The sequence below is a fragment of the Micromys minutus genome (genome assembly GCF_963924665.1).
Source record: "Micromys minutus genome assembly, chromosome: 7".
Taxonomy (NCBI): domain Eukaryota; kingdom Metazoa; phylum Chordata; class Mammalia; order Rodentia; family Muridae; genus Micromys; species Micromys minutus.
Window position 1 is genome coordinate 67,743,581 of NC_137976.1, and position 24,671 is coordinate 67,768,251.

The 24,671-nt window shown below is 43.7% G+C and overlaps 1 protein-coding gene across 1 annotated transcript in view; it reads right to left on the reverse strand.

The window, feature by feature from the left end:
* The window catches only part of LPP (LIM domain containing preferred translocation partner in lipoma), a 555,231-nt gene that overhangs the window by 473,965 nt on the left and 56,595 nt on the right, over positions 1-24,671 (reverse strand). The window contains exon 3 of the mRNA XM_080919338.1: positions 20,852-20,959. The gene's annotated coding sequence lies outside the window, so the exon portion shown is untranslated. The remainder of the gene's footprint in view (positions 1-20,851; positions 20,960-24,671) is intronic.

Genomic DNA, 24,671 nt, shown 5'->3' on the forward strand with positions numbered 1-24,671 from the left:
CTTGAAAAAGCAGACATCAGTGGACAGGTATGCTGCTATAGCTGAAAGAAAACCTAAGTGCCTATCCTACGCAGCGGGCAGCTAAGCTGAACCCACGTATCTACGCCTCACCATGCGCAGCAAGCAGCCAAGATTATACTGTATATTCCTAGGTGCCTCTCACAGGTAACTGTGCAGCAAGAAGCAAAGTTCAGACCATGTCTGTCTGTGTGGTGAGCAGCAATACCTACAGCATATTCAGTGGCTGAAGATAAAGCCTTACAACTTTAGCAAAGCCAGAAAGTTACATACATAATTCTGAGTAAATATGTTTATTGATACACACACACACACACACACTCACTAAAAGTAAGAATCTGTTGTTTAAAATATCTACATTTAGAAGTCAGAATCAAACCACAAACATTTCAACAAACTAAATGAAAGCTGACAGCTTCAGGCTCAGAAATATTTAATTACCTGTACTATATAGCAAGCCTATGGGATACAGGCTCACATTGATGAATAAAACAGGGAACTTAAAGGAAGATAATAAGTTGGGGACAGAGAAGTCTCACCACCATCGATGGTACCGACACCCTAACAAGTTTGCCTTTGCAGACCAAGGGACAAATGTTCTTAAGAGAAGAGCAGTGATGGACTTTTGTTCCTAACCAATAAATTTGAGAAACTAAAGTAAACATAGTGACACAAATTGTAGTCCCAACACTCAGGAAGAAGAGACACCGGAGTGTAAGGTTTATGTTTTCCAGGATGACACAGTGGGCTGGTTCAAGGCCAACCTGACCAAAAAAGAAAACCCTATCTCACAAAACCAAGACACAAGGATGTAACTCAATGCTGAACCACCTAACCTAGCATTTGCCTGATCTAATTTCCACCACACACACAAGCACACGCACAAGTGCGAGCTCGCGTGCGCACACACACACAGCCACTCACACACACACACACACACACACACACACACACACACACACACAAGAGGAGTGGGAGAAAGAGAGTGGGGGAGAGGAAGAGGGAGGGAGGGAAGGAGAGAGAGAGGGGGAGGTGAGGGAGAGAGAGAGAGAGAGAGAGAGAGAGAGAGAGAGAGAGAGAGAGAGAAGAGAGAAGGGAAGCAGGGGGGGAGGTCAACTGTACTTAATTGACACACATAGCTGTCAGCTTTTATCTCTGATTCCATGTAGCCAGGAAGGAGTCTTCCTCTAATTCCCCAGCCCCTTTCCTCTCTGCTCTCCCTCATACCTCTCAGAGCTTGTGTTAAAAAGTAACAACCAGTAATCAAGGATGGTGCACACTTATCCTCCTGGCTCCTGGGAAGCTAAGGCAGAGGGACTTTGAGTTTACAATGTCTAAAGTGACCTGAGCCACAGAGAGGAGGTCTTGCCTGATCCTCAAAAAGCAATTAAATAAACAAAGTAAATAAAAAGTAACTACCAATTGCAGATGGTAAGGGCAGAGATGTTTTCTCTCTAAATCTTGTTGGAACCTGATATATCATTTGGAAAAAGAAGCTAAAATTAGATCAGCTTGAAACTCTACACACTGGCACAAAAGTAATCCAATCAATGGGTAAAAACTGAAACTTAGTTAAATGGAGACACTAGGTTAGAAGGAGAGCTCTCCTCTGTAACTTCAGCACCTGGAAGGCTTCAGCACTTAGGAGGTTCACTAGTGTTCCAAGCTAGCCTGGGCTAAAGGATAAGACTCCTACTTGACAATATAGCAGCAGCAGCAGCAACAGAAGTAGAAGTAATAATAATAATAATATTAATAATAATAACACGTAAGATATAAATAGTTCACAAATCTGAAAATCATAAAATAAGTATAATATTCAGACACAGAATAAGGATATTCTGGTTTATTTATGGCAGGGTACAGGCAACTTCAAACTATTTCTCACCCAACAGGTTGGCAACAAGTTGAAGTCTGAAAGGCACTGGCTAAAGACATTGGTAAAACATCCCCATTAAAGTTATGGGTAGCAAATTGATAAGTGTTCCCGTGACACACAGGCCTGTGTAATGTGCATGTATGTGCATAATGCCGTGTGCCCTACCGTGTGCCCCATAATGCCGTGTGACAGTCTCCACTAAAGGGAAGGAGGATACAGCGAGGGAACAATGTTCCCGGAGGTGTGACAAAGGGGGTGAAAGATGAAACCAGAAAGCTACATACAGGCCCAGGAAATATAAAGGAGTTACGGAGCAGGCCATAGGGAGACCGAATCCTCACTGGCTAAATCTGGAACACATTAAGGAAGAAAATTAAAGAACGGCAGCAATTAATCACAGACAATGGAAATAAAAGTCCTGAGAGTTGTGCTGTCTGAAAGGAAGGCTCGCTGGGGATTGTACAGGAGAGCATCTGCTTACAGCAGACATGGAAGGATAGCCCTGAAGGAGCGTGAAGGGTGGGAAGCTCTCATTCTGCCAAGATCACTGCAGAGTGGACTGTGTGCACACGTAGAAGAAAGTGTCACAGAGGGAAAGTGCCTCCTCACGGACTGCTGAGTAATCCCAAAGCAGGGCCAGGCACACCGGTACATGTCATGTACACTTAGCACCAGGGGGCTCAGGGGCTGAAGGTCAACCCAGCATACAGTGAGAATCCATATTCAGAGAAACCCAACTAAGAAGTATGGTGGTGGTACTAATAATTCTATGTTGGTAGTAAATGCCAAAACCAGGATAGCAGGTATATACAGTGGAAAAATCAAAGAACATCTTGGCAAAGTGCCACCAATACACTGCCTGACTCTCCCAGTATGACACTGGGGATACACATCTTCACGACATTCACTATGGCAGTGCTTCTCAACCTTCCTAATGCTGTGACCCTTTAATACAGGTCCTTATATTGTGGTGACCCCCCCAAAATAAAACTTTTTGCTTCTACTTCATAACTGTAGTTTCATTGTTATGAGTCATAATTTAAATATCTGATATGCACATGGTCTTAGGCAATCCCCCGTGTTAAAGGGTGGTTTGAACCAAAGGGATATGCATAATTCAACTTAAACATAAAGGAATAATTAGCTATTATGAAGGCTGTACTTTCAGATGGAGTTCTAGTTTGTACAGAAATGCCCAAACAAATGTTCCAGATCAAAGGAGACCAGAGAGACATGGCATCTAGATAACACTCATCCAGGCCGGCTTGTGCACGGCAGTAGGAAACGCCATGGCGAATATAACTGTGTTGGCTGAGCAAGGGGAGGTACGGACAGTAACTTACACTATCATCCGTGGATAGGACAAAGTGACCCTCACCTCCTTTATTCACAGAGGCACACAGAAGATTCAAGGATAAAGTACAATGCACAATTTATACAACTTGTTCTCACTTGATCTTACCCAAAAATTTTAAAAAGCAACGCACATTTACTCACAAATTTTCCATAAAAATATGTATGTAAACTAGAAAAAAAAAATAGGCAGAGACACAGGGTGGGGACATGATAAGACTGAAGACAAAATATAAACAACAGATGACTCTGAATAAAAGATATGAGTATGTGGTTACAGTTGCTCACAAACATGCTAAACTGGAATTGTTTACAATAAAAGGCTTCAGGAAAAGAATAAACACTAGGGAACAAAACCTAACACTTAAGAACAAATCTGAAAATGACTTATAAATTCAGTCCAGATTATTTCATTACACATACTACTTATGTATACATATACAAATAACGTACATATTTTTCTCAGACCTACCTAAAATTTTATGTCTGATTTCCTAGCAGGAGAAAACAAAATCCCGTTTCTTCTAAAACACCGAGGGGGTGGGGATAGACCACAACACATGTACATGAACACAACTCAAACGTAACTACATCTACCTTTACAAGATTTGTAGGTCAACAGAAGCCTCTGAAATTACAGTGCCCTGTGTTTGTAACCTGAGTACTGCTTCCCTTCTAGAAAAACAAGTTTAGAGTTGGAAGATGAGCTATATCTAACAGCATCAATTTTTAAAAACCTATTAGCAGTGGCCTTTGGGGTTAAACACTGCATTGCTGAATGTACTGAAGGGGGGAACAGAGAGCTCTCCTCTCCTAAATATGGATGAGGTCAAACGTGCTGTCTTCCCACACCTGTATCTCCCATTAGAAATAAGAAATGCATCGAGTCTCATTCTTGGGTAAATCTGCAGAAGAAAAGACCAAAGATAAGAATGTCGGACGTTATGAGGTTAAGAACCACCAACCAAACAGGACTTGATGCATTTCTCATGGAAGCAGGTTATACCTCAGGGGAGGCAGCAGACCCTCAAGCCCCAGATTCCAAAGCAGGCTCTCAGCCTGAAGATGCAAATGATTAAATGTTATGCTGCAGTAGAGTACCAGGTGTTGTTCCCTTCCAAAAAGCACTAAAATATAAAGGTCATTTAGCTTAAAAGGTATTTTACTGCATCCTTTAAACAGACCTTGAACAATTAAAGCCATGAAATATACCACTTGCTATCATTTCTAAGTATTCATAGAAGCATTAAAAGGCAGCTCATCCCGAAATGATAACTCCTGCTCTTCCCTTACATATAAACTTCAGGCCGTGCACCCTGTTCAGGGGAGTTCCTGTGACTCTAGTTGGACATCAGTTTTCACTTGAGTGTCAGAAGGTAATACCCAGAAGAGCAGCCTATCTAGAAAGACATTACCTAAGATAATACCAAAGCAATGGCTGAAATTCAAGGCTAGGGAATGGTTCTCAAGCCTGGGGATGTGATGAAGAGTGTCATTCTGTCCATGGTATGGACACTGAAAAGAAAATGTTTAGAAACAAGTCACATGTTTATAGAGCTCATATGGAGAACTTAAAAGGCAGCCAAGTTTGCAAGCCATTGTTGACAGCACTGGTTGAGGTGTGGGGCTTTCACCCACCTCCAGAGACTAGTAAGACCTGCGTAGCAAACACCAGAAGAGGAAAGCGTATTGATGATCCCAAGCCCTAGTTACACTATTAAATAATTAGTGGGTTCGGAGTAAAAGAAATGAAATACAAGGGGTATAAAGTCTGAGAGGCAGGAGTTCCCTATAATTAAGCTTCAATCAGAGAGTGTAGGATACAGGAAAGGGCAGAGGATGCTAATCATAAACAAAGCAGCAAATAAATCCCAGGGTGTCTGCTTCCTAAATCCTGTTGGTAGGTATTGAGCATGGCAGGTCACCCTTTCCACTTAAAGGGCAGAGAGATGAATGAGCCACCTAGATACCCGTCAGTTCCCAAAACCCTCAGCTACCACAGAGTTAAGGCTACTGAAAAAGAAATGAAGAAAATTATCCTGTACATTATCCTCAATAAATACGTAAAAAGAATGCCCATAATGATAAAACATGCACAGCATATCCCAGAAATAGGATAAGCCACTCAAAGCTACTCAGGGTGGGAGTGGGGTTAAGGCAAAAGGATTACAAATTCAAGGGCAGCCTGGGCAGCTTAGCTATCGTCCAATAAATATAGGAAAAGATACAAAAAAAAATCTTCTCCTTCTTCCTAATCAGTAAGAAGAAGAAGAAGGAGAAGAAGAAGAAGAAGCTGTAACTAAAGACTTGGGAAAACAACTTAAAGAAGGATTTATTCTGGCTTAGTGACAGGGCGCTGCCCATCATGAAACAGAGTATGGCAGCCCCGGTCAGGAAGCAATGTACTGAGCTTTTCAGTCACTGTGGACCCCAGCCCACGAGGCAGTGCCATCTCCCTTCCCAGTGGGCCTGCCGTCCTCAGCTAAACAGCTCTGGGGGCAGCCTAACCTCTCAGATACGACCTAGGAGATTTTCTCCTAGAGACCCTAAGAGCAGCCAGGTTGGCAGACAGTAAAGATTAACTATTGCAGACGTCGTGAACGCAGAAGTATTTGACTTCTGCAAAAGAAGGGTATATCCAAATGCAAAGCAATTTTTATCAAACAAACAAAATGAGAGAGGGGAAGTATTGGCCTTTTTAACATCTACTCATGTTGGGGTAAGGGGGTGCTCATGTGTACAGTTTAAAAGACAGCTTCAGACATCCGCTCGCTCCTTCCGTCATGCAGGACCCAGGGATCCAACTCAAGTCAAGAGAAACACATACAAATGGGGACGAGATGGGGGCTTAGAAAGCAGGAGTTTGCAGTCAGCTCTCACTGACTTGTCCCATGATGGGCTGAAGTGTGTGAAGCATGAAGGAGTGGGTTTCTGGAGAGCTACTCAAAGAGAGCTTCGGTGAGGCTGTGCCAATTGTCACCTTGGCACTTCTAATTAGGAAGTCTCTTCCTGTCACTTTTTTGTTATTTTAATTACAGTTTGATCAGTGAGGAGCTATTTTGAATCTATGGGACTTTCCTAACCAGATTGTTTTGGCATCTTAAAGTCACTCAAATCCAAGGCCTACACAATATGGCAAGCATCTTTCCCCCACCCCTTCTCTTCTTTATACTCAAATTCTAAACAAAGGAGCCATCTGTTCTCTCTGAAAACATCAGCCCTTGTTTTCATTTTCCCATTAATAATAGTGCCTCAAACTTATATAATATCTCTCCCAACTTGCTTATTAGAGCATTTTGTAGACATAGCCTCATTCATCTTCAACATTATAGTCTATAAATGGGAGAAAGGGGAGATGCCAGCCAATTTTCAGCTTGGTAAATAACTGTTGGGTAGTTCATGGATTTAAGTGAGGGATCTCGAGGTAGCATCAGAGCGCCCATGCTGATCATCTCGTCCAGTTCTTGCATGTGTGAAGAGAGACTGCACAAGAAGTGATTCTGTGTCCTGTTTGTGTACTGGGCTGTCTGCTCCTGAGTGCAGGCGGAGACGGTGAAAGCACATCTTACACGCTCTGTGTCTTCGGAAGCTGCTGCCTAAAGTGCTCGTTTTTACATACTTGTTCAATGAGAGATCATGTCTGTAACTAGCTTAGACACAGCAGGTGCAGCAGTGTCGGGGGAAGAGTTCAGCATGTCAGTGGCTGGTTACCATCCTAAATCCAAAAAGAACGAAATACAGAGAGGTGAGAAGAAGAGATATCCCTGTGAGTATGAGATTCCTTGAACAAATGCAATCGCTTAGCCATTGGCCATGCTAAAACTTAACCCACATCAAAGCACACATTGAGGCAGATCTCCCAAATACTCTCTGGATACTATGCACGGTCCCTATATTTAGGAGTTTGGAGGAGCTATTCCTAAAGCATCCTACTTAGAGGGTGGGAGGAAAGTTATCTGTCTAAATGCCAAAGGACAGTATGTCTCTATAGCACACTTAGTCTATTAAGGACAGTCCTCTACCTGTAATTTAACGTCATCAGTCCTTGTAACTCCAGAGGACTCTCCGTGTTATGTCATGAAATCTAGCAGTCCACGGTTTTCCGAGGAGCAGAGAGGTCACTGGAATAAAGATCTTTCTTTCCATGCGCCTGAAGTCAGCAGTTCATCTGACCTCTTTTTCTTCTTTTCAGAACATCTTATCCCCTGCTGTGAATACTTTTAACTGTACAGAAAATTAATGGTTCCTAGAAAAGCAACCCAAATCTGAGATTCTAAAATCCAAATTGCTTAGCAGTTACAACCAAGTCAATAATCCTCTAAAGATCCTTCCAAATAGCTTGTTCCTGTCACTGATAAGGCTGGGGGTGAGGGTGGGGTCCACAGAGCAATAAGCTTCTCATTGCTGGAACCCAGCTCAGGACCTCATGCGTACTAGAAAAACACTGTACTAACTGTACTAAAAACACCCTGAGACCAAAAGCACTTTCCATAAAGTAGAGAGAAGAAAGGGAGGGAGAGAGTAAAAGAAGGAGGGAGAAAGGAAGAGGGGAAGGGAAAAGAGAGAGGAAGGGAGGGAGGGAGGAAGAGAAGGAGGGAGGGAAGGAGGGAGGGAGGGGGTTCAGATAACTATGTTACAATATGATCTCATATACAGTAGATAGTTAAAAAATAAGCATGAAATAAATTATTTTCAAAATATAAACAAATTAACACACACGACAAAGGAGAGCTACACAGAGTCAGAGCAAACCATGGAAGATACTTGACTCCCTCAGACACCAAATGTTTCTCTCACACGGAGTCTGGCTAGAGTTCACATACACAGGAGCCTGTCATCAGTCTGGACTGTCGTATCGAGATGCTCTCGGGCGAAGTTCTGCTGAGCTCTGTAGAGTATGCACAGCAGCAGTGACCTGCACTGATGTCACAGCAGCCCAGCCATGCTGGACACAGTCCTTTCCAGACCTAGGATTTTCGTACTGAAGGCAGCAAAGTTCCTGAGGACCTTGGTGTGCTCACAGAAAGTACATGAAAACTTAGCCCCTTTGGAGACTTTCTAGATAAAGGTGCTCTCTCACTCATGTGGACAACCTTGCTATAAATCCACTTCCAACGTAAGAAATATATCACTTTGGACTTTACAGACAAGCCTTGTAATCTAGCATCTTCATATGTTATGTTTATAAGTGAAAGATCTCATATTTACCAAATCAAAAGCCCACTGGATGGAAATGGCCTTCATTTCTCAGCCTCCTTGTTTGGGGGTCGGGGGACTCTTTAACAGAGATGCTGAGAAGGTCCACAGTCCTAAGAGTTTGTCTGGGTCAATGATTATGTGCCTGCCCTCATCTGTAAAGACCAGAGAGGCCTGCCTGATAGAAGGTTCTCATAGTCCATGCCAGGCTCCTTCTGCAAAAACACTGGGAGGAGTAAGTCCAAGAAGAAGGCATATGCTTCCTGTCAAGGGCACACCCCACTAGCTAACTAGGAACTATTACCTGGTAGTTAAAAATATGCATTTTTCCAAATAAAAATCCCTATCAAAAGGATGTTGCTGTTCTTAATATGGTAACTAATCAGTTAGCACAGCCTGGTTTTGGGCCATAGGCTTGGCCACTGTGGGCATCAAACAGTCTCTTTTTCCAAAATAAATCAAGTAAGCGGTAGATTTCACTCTGGCTCAGACACTCAGAATAAAATGAAGGGCCTACTTCGGAATAGTCTGACATTGCCTGCATGGGAGACTGCCTCCATCCTCTCCCATGCTCCCCACAAAACACACACACACACACACACACACACACACACACACACACACACACACACACATACACACAAACACATACACACACATACACACACAGAGACACACAGACACACAGACACACACACATACACACACACACACACATACACACACACACATACACACAAACACATACACACACATACACACACACAGACACACAGACACACACACATACACACACAGACACACACACAGACACACACACAGACACACACACAGACACACACAGATACACACATACACACACACACACACACACACACACACACACACACACACACACACACACACCTTACTCTTCTCCAATAATCAACCTGTATATGGCAGGTAGTAAACGATTCCCACCGCCTTCCAGCTCATTACTTCTTTGCTTAAAATTCAATACAAAATAAGTTGCCATTTTTTTAAATGAGGAAAAGGAGACACATAGACACCATTTAACAGAAACCCCACCTTACGACGATGCCCTCTGCAGGGCTGACTGTTCTTCATCACCCCAGGGCACAGAAACAACCACAAGCTGTGTCCTCAAACCTGCCATTATTTTCTCTCTGAGCCTCTGTCCCTAAGCATACAGTAACACACACTGATCATAATCAATACCACAGTATCTACTGACTGCTGAACCAGACCCTAGAACTTTGAGATCCCATAAGAAATATGAGCAAATGCAGAACCGCTGGTAGTTCTCACCTCCCCTAAGAACAAAAGGAGCCCATGCCTGCTCTTGTGTAATCAGGGCTAACAGTGCATCAGTAGGAAGGAGTAAACACTCCTCATTTGTCTTGGTTGGTTTATTTGCAGGCTAAGGGAGTCTCTGTATCACCTGCAAAGGCCTGTGGAGATTCTATACTGCCATTTTAGAATGGCAGGCCCTAAGTTCACCAACTAAAACAATGAAAGTCAACAAAACACACAATAAAAACACAGAGCCTGAAGTATTTGCGAAAATAAAGTAATGACATACCCCTACTTAAAACTTCGTAAAAGAATAAAAAATAGTTAGAGTTTTTAAAAGGTGACAGAAAACAAAAGCAAAATTGAGACCAGAAAAGACTCATTTGCCTGAGGTCCCTTTCAGCCATGCAAGTGAAGCTGGCACCAAAGAAAATAATATCCACAGTTCCATCTGCTACCCGCAACTGACACGGTCGGCCGTTTGTTTTGTTTTAAATAAAATGGGGAAGCAACAAATATATTAAATCTATCTGCAAAAAAACCCCAAATTTGCATGTGGGAAACAAATAAGTGGGTGCTTAAGTGGGTCATTAGGCATGCAATTGCCCATCTGCACGGGCTGAGAATCCGTGCAGGTGTGCACTCCACAGGACTGCACTATCCGAACTCTGAGTCCCCATCAAGGAGGACCACAGGACCAGGGAAACCGCAGGTCTTCTCTCTGTGTGTCTCTCTCTGTGTCTCTGTCTCTCTCTGTCTCTCTCTGTCTCTCTGTCTCTCTCTCTCTCTCTCTCTCTCTCTCTCTCTCTCTCTCTCTCTCTCTCTCTCTCTCTCTCTCTCTCTCTGCTTCAAGATGTTCTCTGAGCCAATGAGCTACAACTCCACCCAGGTAAAGCTTTTTGTTATATCTCTGTGGATTCTTTAAATGACTGAGATAACTTCACTTCCCCCCAGAGTATCTTCAGAATCTTCTTGATGGCGTCTGTTGTCACTGTGGTTCTAACACTGCATGACTCCTTCACTCCAGCTGTGCCAGCATGTTCCTTCATGGACCCAGTGTCCTTCAGTTTCGTGACCTCTGCAAGTACTTTCACTCACACAGAAATACTTTCCCCTGTCCCCATCCTGGTGTCTTTGCTGATTTACTGCATTTATATCCCTGTTGATCTGTGTTCCTATCATCTAGGATAGGCTCTAGCACATAGTAGGCACTTTGAAAGTTCTTAAATTAATAAGTCACCCATTATGAGGATTTGCTCCATCTGGCAGCACAGGGCCTCTTATGGAATAAGGCAGAATTCAATGAGCTTCAACCCAGTGAAGATGTATGCTCTACTCAACAAGCAGGCTAAGTGCCTCGGCAGTGCATAGCAAGTCACTGAAAATGAGTGGGAAGGATAGGAGAGGGCAAAACGTTCTCTGAAACTCTGGAAAAGAAGCACCAAAGGAAGGAAGGAAGGAAGGAAGGAAGGAAGGAAGGAAGGAAGGAAGGAAGGAAGGAAGAAAAGAAGGAAGGAAGAATGAAGAGAAGAAGAAAAGAAAAAAAAGAAGAAACCACCACAACAACAAACCATTCAGTTTGAAGAAGGTATATAGCCTGCACTCAGCGCAGCCCCTCTTCCTTATCAATAGTACTATGTGTAACAGCCTGAGATAAATCAGTATCTTGGGTTCAGAGAGTAAAACACTCTCTTGAGGCTTGCATTCTAAAAGTAATCAAATGCACATCAAACGTATCTTCAGAAAATTCCAGATTAACACAGGGGAACCTTCAAAAAATACTAAAATTGGGTCTGGAGAGATGACTCAGTGGCCATTCTTCTAGGAGACTCAGGCTTGATTCCCAGCACCCACATGGCAGTTCAAACTCCAGGTCCACGGGTGGCGATGCCATCTTCTGGGCTACAAGTGTACTGGGCATCCATGTGCCATGCATTTGGCCCAAACAATCATACGTATCAAATAAAAATAATCTGCAAAAGGCAATAACAGTAAACACTGAAAAACAGTCTAATTTGTTTACTCCCCTATAAAGTACCAGTATCAGCCACTACTTAAATGCCTGCAGTGATGGAACACTTTGATTCCCCACCTCAACACCCCCCCCAAAAAAATCCTAACTGTGTCTTCTTCTTAGTATTGGAAAGTCAGCCTCACACTGTCTGTCTGTTCCTTCAGCAGCTTTCCCACCTATGACGTCAGACGGTGTTGGGGCTGGCCTTGTACACTGTATTCAGATGCTGATTCCTCGGCCCAGACACCTGTCTACTGTCTGACGGTCAAGTATGACCAGCATGGCGAACCGTCTCATGTCTCGGTGTTATTTAAAAATTGTTTTCTCCGATTGGTCATTAAAGAGGAGATTCAGTCTGTGACTGGGGAGGGGAGATAGGAAGGCTGGACTTCCGATCCCAGCCAGGGGTGACAGTTAGAGGTAAGTAAGAGAAGGACCATGACAAGCGAGAAGAGGTGGTCTGGGGAGTTGTGATGAACAGACTGCCAAAGGACTCACCCTGAAGGCTAAAGGACCTGTGGCTTCTAGTTCTTTCTTGACTCTTTAACCTGCACCTAGACAGTGCCTAAGAGTAGACTGCCAGTGAGCTGAAAGATTGGGAGCCGACCACCTGACTGGCCTCTTCCATCTCCAGCCTTCCTCTCCCATTATCTCATGAACTGACATAGCACATAGACAGTTGGGGTCTTGGCTAAGAGATCAGCATTGTGCCTCAGAGAGGAAATAGAGTACACAGTCTAATGCAGTCAGGGAGCAAGGCCAATCCAAGAAAGACTATGACAGCATCACTTACTTTTGTCACCTCAGCCTTCAACTGCCATCTTCAGTATAAACCAGAACATCGTTGGTGTTCTGACTTCCTGGAAACCAAAAAAGGCAGACAAAGACAACTCCGGACCCTACTTCATTGCAGAGACACTGAACTTAGAAAGTTGTGCATCAAGCCCCAGTAAGTCAGGACCATCTAATCCTTGTCCCAGCTTCTCAGCTCTTCCAAACAGTGTGCACAGACAAAGGTGATATCAGAGTGTGTAGCTTCTAACCCTCTCTATATCTGAGAACTGAGTCCTATGCTACAATTTGCTATGTGATCTTGAGAAAGACACTCAGGGTCAACAAACCAAAGAGTCCCAGAAAGCAAGACAAGAGGCCCTTGTTTGTGTTTTGTTTTTGTTTGCTTGTTTGTTTACTGTATGGGGCAACCATGTAGAGGTTAGAAGACAACTTCAGGTGTGATTCTTTTTCGGGCCTCATTAATCTTCGTTTCTGAAACAGGGTCTCTCATTAGCCAGGGGCACAAGGAGCAAGCAGGTCAGGCTCCCTAACCTCTCCAGCAGAGAGGTTACAAGTATATTCCACCTTGCCAGTTGGGATTTGGGCGGGGTGCTTGTTAGTTTGTTTTTTGGGGTTTTATGTTGTTTGTTTGTTTGTTTGTTTGTTTTATTTTTAACTTTAAACATGGGTTCCAGAAAGCATGGAACTTTCAGGCTTGCACAGCAAGTTCTTAACTGTCTGAGTCCTCCCCATTTCTCCAAAAACCCTTTAAATTGTCTTGTGCAGACAGCCACACAACTTCCCAGATGCCTTCACGCTCACTTCTGTGCCTGAACCACAGCAGAGGGTCTAAATGACCACAGCTAAGCAGCATGCAGTCTCGGGATCCTCTTCCCCATAACCCCTTCAGGATCCCCTGGCAAAAATACCAGTTTGACCACAAAAAGAGAGACACAATAAACACTCACTCCTCAGATCTGATGGGGCCCACAGATAGGCCACAGTCTGGAATAAGAGAAAGTCCAGCTCCTCTATGAAGCTTCATCTCCTGTGAATATTTGCTACAGTGCTAAGCTAGGAGAAGTCCACATCAAAGGTTTCCAACAAGGGGCAAAATGTTCGGAAAAACTAGGAGGAGAAGATGCTCACTGGCCTACAGTGGACAGACGTTATGTAAAGAACCACCGTAGCACAGTTCTATCTAGCAGGGCACCAAGCTGAGGAGGAATGCTCCAAGAAGAAGTGGGGAGCAGGGCCCTCTGGGGATGCAGCTCAGAAATTGGAGAAGACAAGGATAGAAGAAAGCACAGTGCACACAATCCTGGTGACACTGTATCAGTGCCATCAAAACTCAAACAGGAAGAGAATCTAAGGAAGGAACACATGGGAAGGCTGGAGTCTCTCTCCATTCTCAATATAAAGGTCTTACAGGAATACTCTCAGCATTAAAAGACGACTTTGTTTTCATGTCATTCTTAGATTACATCATAGAGTGGCTAGAGCCGTCTCCTAACTTATTATAAATAAATCACTAGCTTAAGTCAGAGAATGAGCCAGGCCCACTGAATTAAAAGGAAAATATTAGCTCATTTTTAATAACTGATATAATTCAAGTCACTTGCAAATGAGGCGGTGAGGTAATCCTGTGCTCAAAAGGCCCAAGGATGAACCAAGGAGGGTCATCACTGGGTAGGTCAAGATGACACAGTTGAGGGATGCAGAGGTAGCTACCAGCACCTGCATCATGGTTGTCCTCTGAAGCCGGAAAACAGCATTAGTTTTACCAGGGATGCCCCAAAAGACTCCCTCACTAAGCTGCTTGTGGACTTTTTTTTTCTCAGAGCCACCATTGCCCAACCTCAGAGACAAAGGGCATCATGTGGTGTTTGAATTTATACCCCTGAAGCCACTGGGGCAAATGAGCAACCATTTCGTTACTCAGAAAGTCGTGAAATCTGTGGTAACTGCCATGTAAGCACTGAGCTGCTCTCCCAGTCACCAGGGTACCACAAAGTGTTATATTTTATACACAAAGGTGTAACTAAGGGTAATGATTCCCAGCCAAGAATTATACCTGGCAAAAAGAAAAAAAGAAAGAAAGAAAAGCGGGGTCTGGAGAAACAGCCAGCAGTTAAAAGCAGTGGCTGCTCTCACAGAGGACTCAGGTTCAGTTCCCAGCACCTGCAATGGTTCACAACTGCATTTAACTAGAAAACTGGATGTCCCGTGCAAGCTCTGCCCGCATAAGGTGCGCAAAACGTGCGTGCGGAAAACACTCATACATACACAATTAAAATAAATAAATCTTTTTAGAAAGAGAGACAAAACCAATGCAGCACCAACCAGATGTGGACTTGTCACAGCTGGAGACAGTGACAGAGAATGTCCACAGAAGACGGGACTTGGAGGAAGTGCACTGATAGCAAGCCCACTCACCGGGTGCACGATACTCATCAGAGTGCAGTCAATTTGACCCTTTACATCCCACAGTCAGAAATGACGCAGGTTTAGAACTAAGATGCCTGAGTAAGATTCTGGATCTAGTATGCGCTAGTATGCGGTTTTCCTTTTCTAAAACCCAGCTTTGTCATGTAGCCTTCTCCCCAGAACTAAGTCTATGTGTTACTATTTGCTTTCGATACAGATGACATCATAGATAAGAAAGACTCTGGATGCACTAAATGGGGGGGGGGGTGCGCAAGGGTTGAAAGAGAGATGCCACAGACCATCTAGCCGAGAGCAGGAACTCTCTGGCCAGTAGTAGCATTTTCAATGACCACAGCTATGTTTTCCTCTGTCTTGGGCTTCCGGGATACTAATAACCTTGACCCTGATTTTAAATCTCTCGCTTCCGTTAACTTGGAGAGAAGCGATTACGATGAACACCATGGGAACCCAACCCATCTATAAGATAAAATGACCTGCTGAGCCTGTTTTTATGAGAAGACTATTTCGGTAGGGAAAAGAGACGGATGCCCTGGAAAGGAACTCTCTGCCAGACAGAAGGTATTGGCTGAGGTTTCCTGTCTGATCCCCTCAGCCTCACAGCAATGTTGTGTGCTTCAGCTCTCTATTCCTAATGCAAATGTTATTCATAACTACAGAGACATACTGTCGGAGCCAAGAAATACTGATTTATTCAACGTCTCGGGACATGCCATGACCCAACAGAACATCTCATCCCTGAAATGTAGCAGAAGGGACAGGACGGAGGCTCCGGGAATCAAGTTTGACCTACTTTTACCTAATCTGTTTCTGGAATAGGAGAAAGGTTACAAACAGAAAGGAAAAAAAAAACTGCCCCAAAGTTACACAGACTCATTACAAAGATACAGGGTGGCCAAGTCGGGGAAGAGGAAATGGTGAGAGGAATTTCATGACTTCTCCCTGCACTGTCCAGATCTGCCCCCTTCCCAGCCTTGGCATCTCACCTACACAGCTGAGGGCTCAAGCAAGAATTCCAGTCATTTCCACCAAAGCAGCTCTGACTGCTGACGAAAGCCAAAACTGCACAAGTGGGAAAGAACAGCATTAGCTGAAAGCTCGTGATTCTCCACCCAAGACTCAGGCCAATTTTGGATTCTATGCTGTTGTGTATCGATGTTTTCATGAAGGATTTCAAATGGAATTTTCCTCTTCAAAGTTTCTCAGGCAAACTGATCTACAAAGATGCTGGGTTTATTGCAGTAGCTCCCTGTGACACCCCATCTCTCCTCTTGACAGATCATATGTAACCTGGAAGCCTGAAAACAGCATCCCTGACAGAGTCCCATAAAGCCCACACCCTGGGAATCACACACACCACATGATTCCCTCCCATGGCTTATGGGCTGGCTATATAGATCCTCATCTGACAAAGAAAAAGCAAGCAAGCAAACGTGGCTTACAATATGGAAACCCTTTTGACACTCAGAGACGCCAATTGCCTTGGAAGCTTGCTACATGGACAGATCTGCACAGCTGGAGTGGAAGCTCTCAGACCAACAACCTGCAGGGAGTTATTTACACTCTGCTATGATCATGTGACCAGGCTTTGTAGAGGATTTCCCCCATTGGAGCCTTCAGAGAAGTCTAGAAGGACAGAAAACTCACTTGCAACCTCATGAGAAGTCCTGTGAACCCCATCAAAGCTGCCAAATCTCTGACTTGCAAAACTATGATTCAAAAGATGTTTCTTATTTTGGCTGATAATTTGGGGGTAATGTTACACAGGAACAGTAAGTGATGATCCTGCATCAGGGTCTGAAATGTTCAAATTCTGGAATACTTCAATAGTCCTCTGCCCTAAATCTACTATTTTTCATTAAGCCTAAGAAGCAGACCGCCAAAGGTTCAGTGTCAGAAACTCTTGAAAGAAACGCTAGTACTCAAGAACACAGAAACGTACACACAGCTGTAAATATAACACCTGTATAGAAAAAAATCACTGCCTCATGTTCGGCTGCAGCTAGAGATCAGCTAGAGACAGAAGCACACATGAAATTTTAACCTGTTCAAAATCTGATATTATCTATACCCATTCTCAGATACTGACCAGCATCTATTGCCCAAACTATGGTCATAGGCCCCTCTACCATCCATCTGCACTTAGGTCAGAGGTCAACCCTCCCTCCTGAAGACTTGCCCTAAGGTCACAATTCTCTTCACTCTCCACCCCCTTTTGTCTAAGCCCTGTGAGAACTGTAGCTGTGATTTACTTACCTTGATCTCCCAACCATAAACCTCTCACAAGGCATTATAATAAATTCAAATGCCTTGAGAGATCATCTGCCCGTTGTGTATGATGTATGACAGTCCTCTCTGTCCCTTCCCTCAAAGCTTCTAGAGACCAGGGAGCAGGCCTACCTCACCATAATATCTTAAGGAGCCTAAGATTGGGCTGCACATGTAGCTCAAAGCCAGATAATTTTCTGATCATATACAAAGCCATGGGTTCAATCTTCAGGACTCTCCCCTTCAGGAAGAAAAGGGGACTCTGGAGTTACTAACTTTTTGGCAAATACTAGAATCGGGAAAGAAAACAGAGGCTTATACTATAACCAGTAGTCGTTTTTTGGCAACAGTCCACAAAGGATCTTCCACTCCTCCCCATAGGCATCAAACACCTGCTATTACAGAGTAACCCAGTGAGAAAGAACTCTTACAACTCTCCTAGGACCATGCCAAGGACAGAAAGAGGCACCACCTACCCCCACTGCACCAGAAGCCAAGAGAGATTACTGTGGAACTGGGAGGAAGGCTGAAAAGAAATGCCTCTATCTTTTCTTTAATGGACAGCAGTCCTAACTCCTACAAGACCATCCTGCTACATGAAGACCCACAGACTCATGGAGACTGTGTGGGCCTCGGTTCGCACTTACTGAGTCCCCTTATAATTTGTGAAACAAGCAAATAAAAATGAAACCTGGCTTAGCAGATGGTGACAAATGTTCAGAAACCAGCTGGCCAAGTAACTACAGGGAGCCAAGACATACACCTCTAACAGAAATGACCACGATGCTTTGCTTCCGACAGAGATTAATACCTGGTAGCTCTTAAGACCAAAACGGAAATATTAAAACCAAAAGTCCTTGGCTACAACAATTGTATGTTGATATCCAAAGAGGGAAATAATTTCCTTCCTGACTCCCCCTGGGCCAAGCATGCTCAAGGCAGAAGGTGTGATTAGAGGACCAAACAAAGCTGAGAATAACTCTACAGGGTAGACTCCAGCTTGTCTGGATCTCCAAATACTGAGCCTAGGTCTCTGTATCTACTTTCTCACACCTCTTACAGCTTTCGGGTCATGTTTAGTGATTAATAAAGCTCTAAATCCCGTTTCTTTCCAGGACCCAGAACAGGTTAACCCTCAGTTAGCCCTCAGGAGGACAGTGCTGGGTATGAGGAAGGATGAGTGCCAAGCAAAAACACCACGTCCTACACACAGTGGAGCAGAACGCTGCACTTGTAACCTTTACAGGATCTTACTTCTAGTTCACTTTGAATCCAGAAGGAAGAAAACAACTGGAAATCGCCCATCATGAATGAATACGCCACACTTGATAAATCGCCACCAACAGACTTGCACAAAACAAACACAGGGGCACGTAAGATCATCCGTGAGCCCCGAAATCATGAGAGTGGAAAACTGGAAACAAAGCAAGCCTAACACTTGCCAGGCTTTGTGCTTTGTGCCATTCACCTTGCAGTCCCCTCCCTTGCTCACAGTGACTGAAGCCACAGGGCCTGCAGATGCCTCTTCCAGTGCTGTGGCTTGTTTAGCCCTCAGAAAATCATGCTAGTCTTATCTGTAGTACAACCACTGGAACTACTGAACAGATTCAGCCAATACCTGCTAGAGCACCCCTGGGCAAAGGGACACTCGCAGCCTTCAGACTTACTCTTCTAGCCATGAACATGTGTCGCATCCCTTTTATGCAGACATTCAACCAGACTACAGGACACACGCTGTCCTAACTGGGTGTTATATCCTTGAAGGCCAAGGTCGTGTGTGTCCCAGCATCTTCTTTTTCCAATCTCACTCTTGTAAGCAGTACCTTAGTATGGAGTGCAGCTGCCTAACATCCCTTTCGGAAGATGAGTGAAGGTCTGAAGCATGGCGCGGTGATAGGGCTGAGAGCAAGGCTTCTGGCCCTTTCTCCCCAACAGCACAATTGCTGTGAGGAGCCAATCACCTCTGCAGAGTAGCTGCCATAAGGTCAGAGTAGGACAGCCTCTGGTGTATATTCCAAGCAGCACAATGTGCAATAACTAAGGCCTCTCTAAATATGAAAACAAGTTCCACTGTCCTCCAAACAGGCAAGCAGATACCTTTAGCCTGGTGACAGCTATGCAGATATTTTCAGCTTGGTCACTGGACAGCTACCTCCAAACAATAAGGCAAGTACCTTGAGGCTGATAAAGCCAATCACTGACAAAGAGCAGAGCAAGGAACCCTGCAGAGTATCCAAGCTGAAGTCCTGCTCAAGTTGAGCCTGAAGCCACCTCCCCCCTAAACCACTGAGTCTGCAAGGCCTCCCTTCCACCTTGTTCTAAGCACCTACGGAAGGGCATGCCAGAGCTTCAGTAGCAAGCTCGCTGTGAAGTCAGAAGAAACCTCAGGATAACAAAAGCTTCTGGGCTACTTCCAGCCGACTCACCAGAGCGGTCTTTCCGTTTCAGCCATTACACCATTTGAGTTCACTGAATCCAAGTTCAAAGATACCACTATTTCATTTTAAACACTGAGAAACCCAAAAAAAAAAGATAAAGCAGGTAATGAAGATTCCCACAGATGTTGCGACCATAAGCTGGAGTCCGGGAAGAATATCCAAGCCCATATTTGAGATTTTATTAGAGAAATATTGCCAAGACAAAACCAAAGTGGGACAAAGAAGATAAAACAGGGATAAGACACAAGGATGAACTCAGTTACACTTCCAAATCAAGTTGAGTTTTCCCAATCACAACAGCATTCCCGGTGCTCTGAAAATCTCCACAACACTCAAAATGAAGCTTATTATTTATATAGTTTAATGTAAGTTCTTTTAGTATATAGGGACTGCTCCTCATCATGGAGACCATAGGATGAGAGTTAGTAAATTCTCAGCAAGAATCCCCCAATTACTTTCCCTCAGCTTGCCAGCACACCAACACCAGGTCACATCACACACAGATGATTCTTTATGCTGTTTCTGTGAACTACGGAGCCACTGCAGAACAACTCATCAGACAACCATTATCCTTCCCAGAACACAGCAACAACACTCACACTCAATTTGCAATGGAGAGCTGGCAGGTCATTAAAACAAAGTCTCCCACCCTCTACCAAGGCTGTTAGCCCTCTCCACCTCCAAAAGGTTGATGGGAAAATAAAATGAGGTTGTAAAAGAAAAAGGCACATTACACAGGAGTAAACAAGAAACATCTAATTACTTTGATTTCTTTCCTCCCAAATGCAATCAGTGTTCCCTGTCATCTTCATGTCAGCCTTTTGATTTCAGTAACACCTCGCTTCTTAGCAAAGGCAAAAGAAGGGAGTCAGACAATTACTGGGAGATGAAATAATCACCACTTAGTTTTCTCCAGTTTCTCTGCACGACACCTTGCAAGAGGTAAAGCCCACCTTTGTTTTGCCACGTGTTTTACTGGCCTTATGGCATTTAGTTCGTGGCCACAAAAAAAAAAAATCAAAATTACATTGATGATGATGACAATCATAGTAATAAACACTTCAGAGTTCTCCAGTTCTCCAATCTTGTTACCAGCATCCATTATTTCTAAAATTGGTTAGCGCATGTATATTGCAATAAAAAGAAAACAGTATATTTCCGGGTAGCACTCACCAACTGAGAGACAATGTCTCGCCTCCAGTGAGGGGACAGTGACCAGGAACAAATGCAGAAGCACCTGGCTTGCTCTCTCTACTCCTGTCCTTGATCCTCTGTTCCCACCTGTGGAAACAATGAGAAAGGTTTGAGTCTGTGGGGTCTGAGCACCCTCAGAACTTCCGAGATCAGGCCATGCTGCATAATGTCTGACTGTCTTCTTGACCTCCCAAACCACCGATCAGAATGGAGTGCTTTGTGTTTTATAAGTCTGCCTCAAAGGAAGGGAAAATAGAATGCTCTCACCTTTCAGATCTTCAGCATCATGGGAAACGTACCGTAAGCATGAGATAGGCCACAGAGATACAATTAGGGAAGAAAAAGATATATGACTGAGTGGCCCTCTGAATTTCAGTTTCCTTACCTGCAAAGTGTGAACTACTGAGCCACTAGGACTTCAAAATCTATTGCTCCTTGCTATCTCCTCAACACAGACATACCACTGAGGACTGTGGCTCTTTGCTTGGGATTATGCAAAGTGAATAGCCGGGCAGTGGCCTATTATAAAATTTTCTGATACACACAATTCACCCTCCTTCTCATAATACCCTGAGCATTTTCTAGCCAATCATATTATGATTGTTTCATGTCCACGGTGTCTGTCTCCCCATCTGTGTATAACTTAAACTTAGGGGGGAAAAGCACAAAGTGACTTCCCCAATTTTTCAATAAGAGAACCTGGGCACCAGGGTAAGGACCTAGCCTTGCAAGAAGTCATGATTAGCAACAAGGGATTTAGGACTCAATCCACAAGATCCAGTTATACGCATCGTTAACAGGGTAGACAGCCTAAGACAGACATTTACCTTGTGTTATATGCTCAAGCATACCCCAGCAACAAATAGGAATTCCATAACAGAAATAGAGTTTAATTGAGATTACCCCACTGAAGCAGTTCATTTCCTGAAGAGCAGTTAGTTTGTGGTCTTCAGCAGATTGGAAATCTCAAAAATCATTTTCACTGGAGGCACCGTTTCAAACGTGCAGAGAAATTGATGGCTGAGGCCAAATTTAGAGCTATGGACGGTGCAAACTGGTACAGAACGATCCAAACCCAGAACCACCTAAAGTCAAGGTTCCCTTGTGCAGACTGAGGAGCAGGGGTGGGAAGAGAAACACAAAGCTTCTCCTCAGATTTCCTAGTCTTGATAAAAGCCACAGCTCTCTTCCCTTGTTCCTGGGGGAGTCGCATGCACTCTGCAGCTTCCTTCCCTGTGCCAAGGTAAGGGGCCTCACTTGCCCACAGTCAACTTCTCTACTGATAAGCCTCTTCTCCTGTACCATAAAGAGAACACGCAGTTTTGCTAAAGAACGCCGGGAAATGATTGAAGCTCCCATGCAAACAAACCATTAGCAGGGTTCAAATGCAATTTAAATTACCAGTTGTTAAAGTGCTCCTCAATTTCACAGTAAGTTTCCAAGGAGAATTATATGCTATATACTATTTAATTGGTTGTTTTCTATTTTTTAACATCCTTTTATTCCCTCCACCCTTGTATTTCAGAAGTGTCTATAAGAGTTTCCCTTTAAAAAATTATACATCACTGGAAAGATTAAATGTAAAGACTGAAAGGTATTGGGGAAACAGCTGTAGGAATATGCAGCTCGGCAGAAATTGGTGACTGGGGAGACCTCAATCCACATAGAATCTTAACTGTAGAAATCACTAACAGCACCCACCACACACTTACAATGAAAGCACTAAAGCCCTCTAGGAGAGAAAAGTTGGCCTGAATCCTCTGCTGGAAACCCCTCACAACTCCCAGGTTCCAGCCTGTGCCCATCTCTTTCTTCACGTGCTGTCTCTAGATTCCCAAAGACAGTGAGAAATCCTCGATGAACTTGACTTGCCACTTACCCTTTTTAAAAGAAAATATGGAACCCTTTCACATAGCCTCCTGGCTTCTAAAGTGGAAAAGTCCAATGTCTCCCAAAAAAAGGAGGAAGGAAAGGAAAGCCTAAAGGAATTGTCTGAAGAAGCAGAGAGCAGTCACACTGGGCAGTAAAAGTCAAGAAACTCATTGAGATTCATCAGACAGCTTAAGGGGCTTTGTGACTGTAGATTCCCATTGCTTTATCCGACCCCAAACCAGCAGCTACCATGGAGAAAGAGGATAAACAGAGCCAGGCAGGCCATGGCACGTGTGTAAATAGAAGGTTCTAAAAGCCATCAGGAGCACAGGCCTAAATCCAAGGCTTGTGTAAATGATTTTAACCTCTCCAAGCTCAAGTTTCCTGTGAGTAACATAGGGTTGATACCACCTGCCCATAAGGGTATATAGACAACCATTTCCTGGAATGCTGCATTCAGCATACACAGGAGAGAGACCACACATGGTGCAAAGATGTGTGTTCAACTCTTTCCAGTGTTTCTATAATTCTTAAAGAACCATGGCTTTCCAGATATAATTTATTAAAAACTTAATATAAACCATTTCTATTCTCTAAGATATGTGATATTCCTTCAAACTAAATGCACGTATGTTATCCTTTTCAAAAATAAAATGCACGGGCACCTTACATATGTTTTATTCCTAATGCAAATTGGGTATGTTTCTTTAAAAACTATGTCTAAGCCTAATTGTTAATTACACACTAATCAGCCTCACTTGAAAAATCCTATTTAAACTCCCCATCATCACTCAGAAGGAGTTCCTACTTAGACACAAGAGACCCTGAGGACTGTAATGTACATCAAATATTTCGGGGGCCGATAGTGCCAGTCTAGAACCAAAGTTTCCAAAACCCAAACTCTGTAACAAGGATCTTATTAATTATAGTCACAAATAGAATATGGACATTTATTATACTTCTCAGGAAAGAAATATACCTTTTTAAAACACTGCCATTTCACACTTCAAATTACTTTGGTATAAAAATAATGGCTGCATTAAAAAAAGGGGGGGGGTTCATGTAAGAAGCCTGCAAATCTGAGGTCTCTTCTACCTCGTAGTCAAGTTTTTAAGGAAAAATCTCAGAGGCCTGGCATTAGCGATAGCCACGGGTGTCCAGGATATAATGGCCTGAGGAATAGCATCACTAAATACCATCAGATCAATTCTAAAGCAGATTCTCGATGGCTGTGCTCTTGATGAAGCAAATCCTTAGTCAGCCTAGCACTAAGTTCTGGGAGCCCAGGAGAAGTTGATTGCTGACAGGGTGGCATCTTCCCTGCAGTCACAAGAAGCTGAGATGTAAGAACATGTCCCAAAGAACTCACAGCCTCCCCATGGGAATGCTGGAATGCACAAGATGGTGGCAAAGCTGCAAAAGCAAGTCTACACCAAGTTCTGCTGAGGTCTGGAAGTCCACATATGAAGGAGGAGATGTGAGCACAAGAAACCAATGGGCACAGGGAGCCAGTGGGCACAGGGAACCAGTGGGCACAGGGAACCAGTAGGCACAGGAAACCAGTAGGCACAGGAAACCAGTAGACACCAGCCTTAAGGATGACCGTAAAGGGCTCTTAGAGACCCTAATGAAGCCAGAGGCACAGAGCTAACAGGATATTGAGGGATAGAAAGTTGGAGGGGATTTTACAGCAAGAACATAGAGAACTTGATATCCTGGGCTAAAATATGTGAGCTATAAGACTAATGGAGGGCTGCATTCGGGAAGATAATACAAGAAAAACGTTAAATGGCTCAGGCATCACTTTAATAAAGGATCCTCTTCCATAGTCAACCTTCCATAACAGCAAAATGAGCCTATAAGGAATGTCACCAAAGGAAAAGACAGATCTCAAGTAGACCCTAACCCACATCTTCACTACATCACC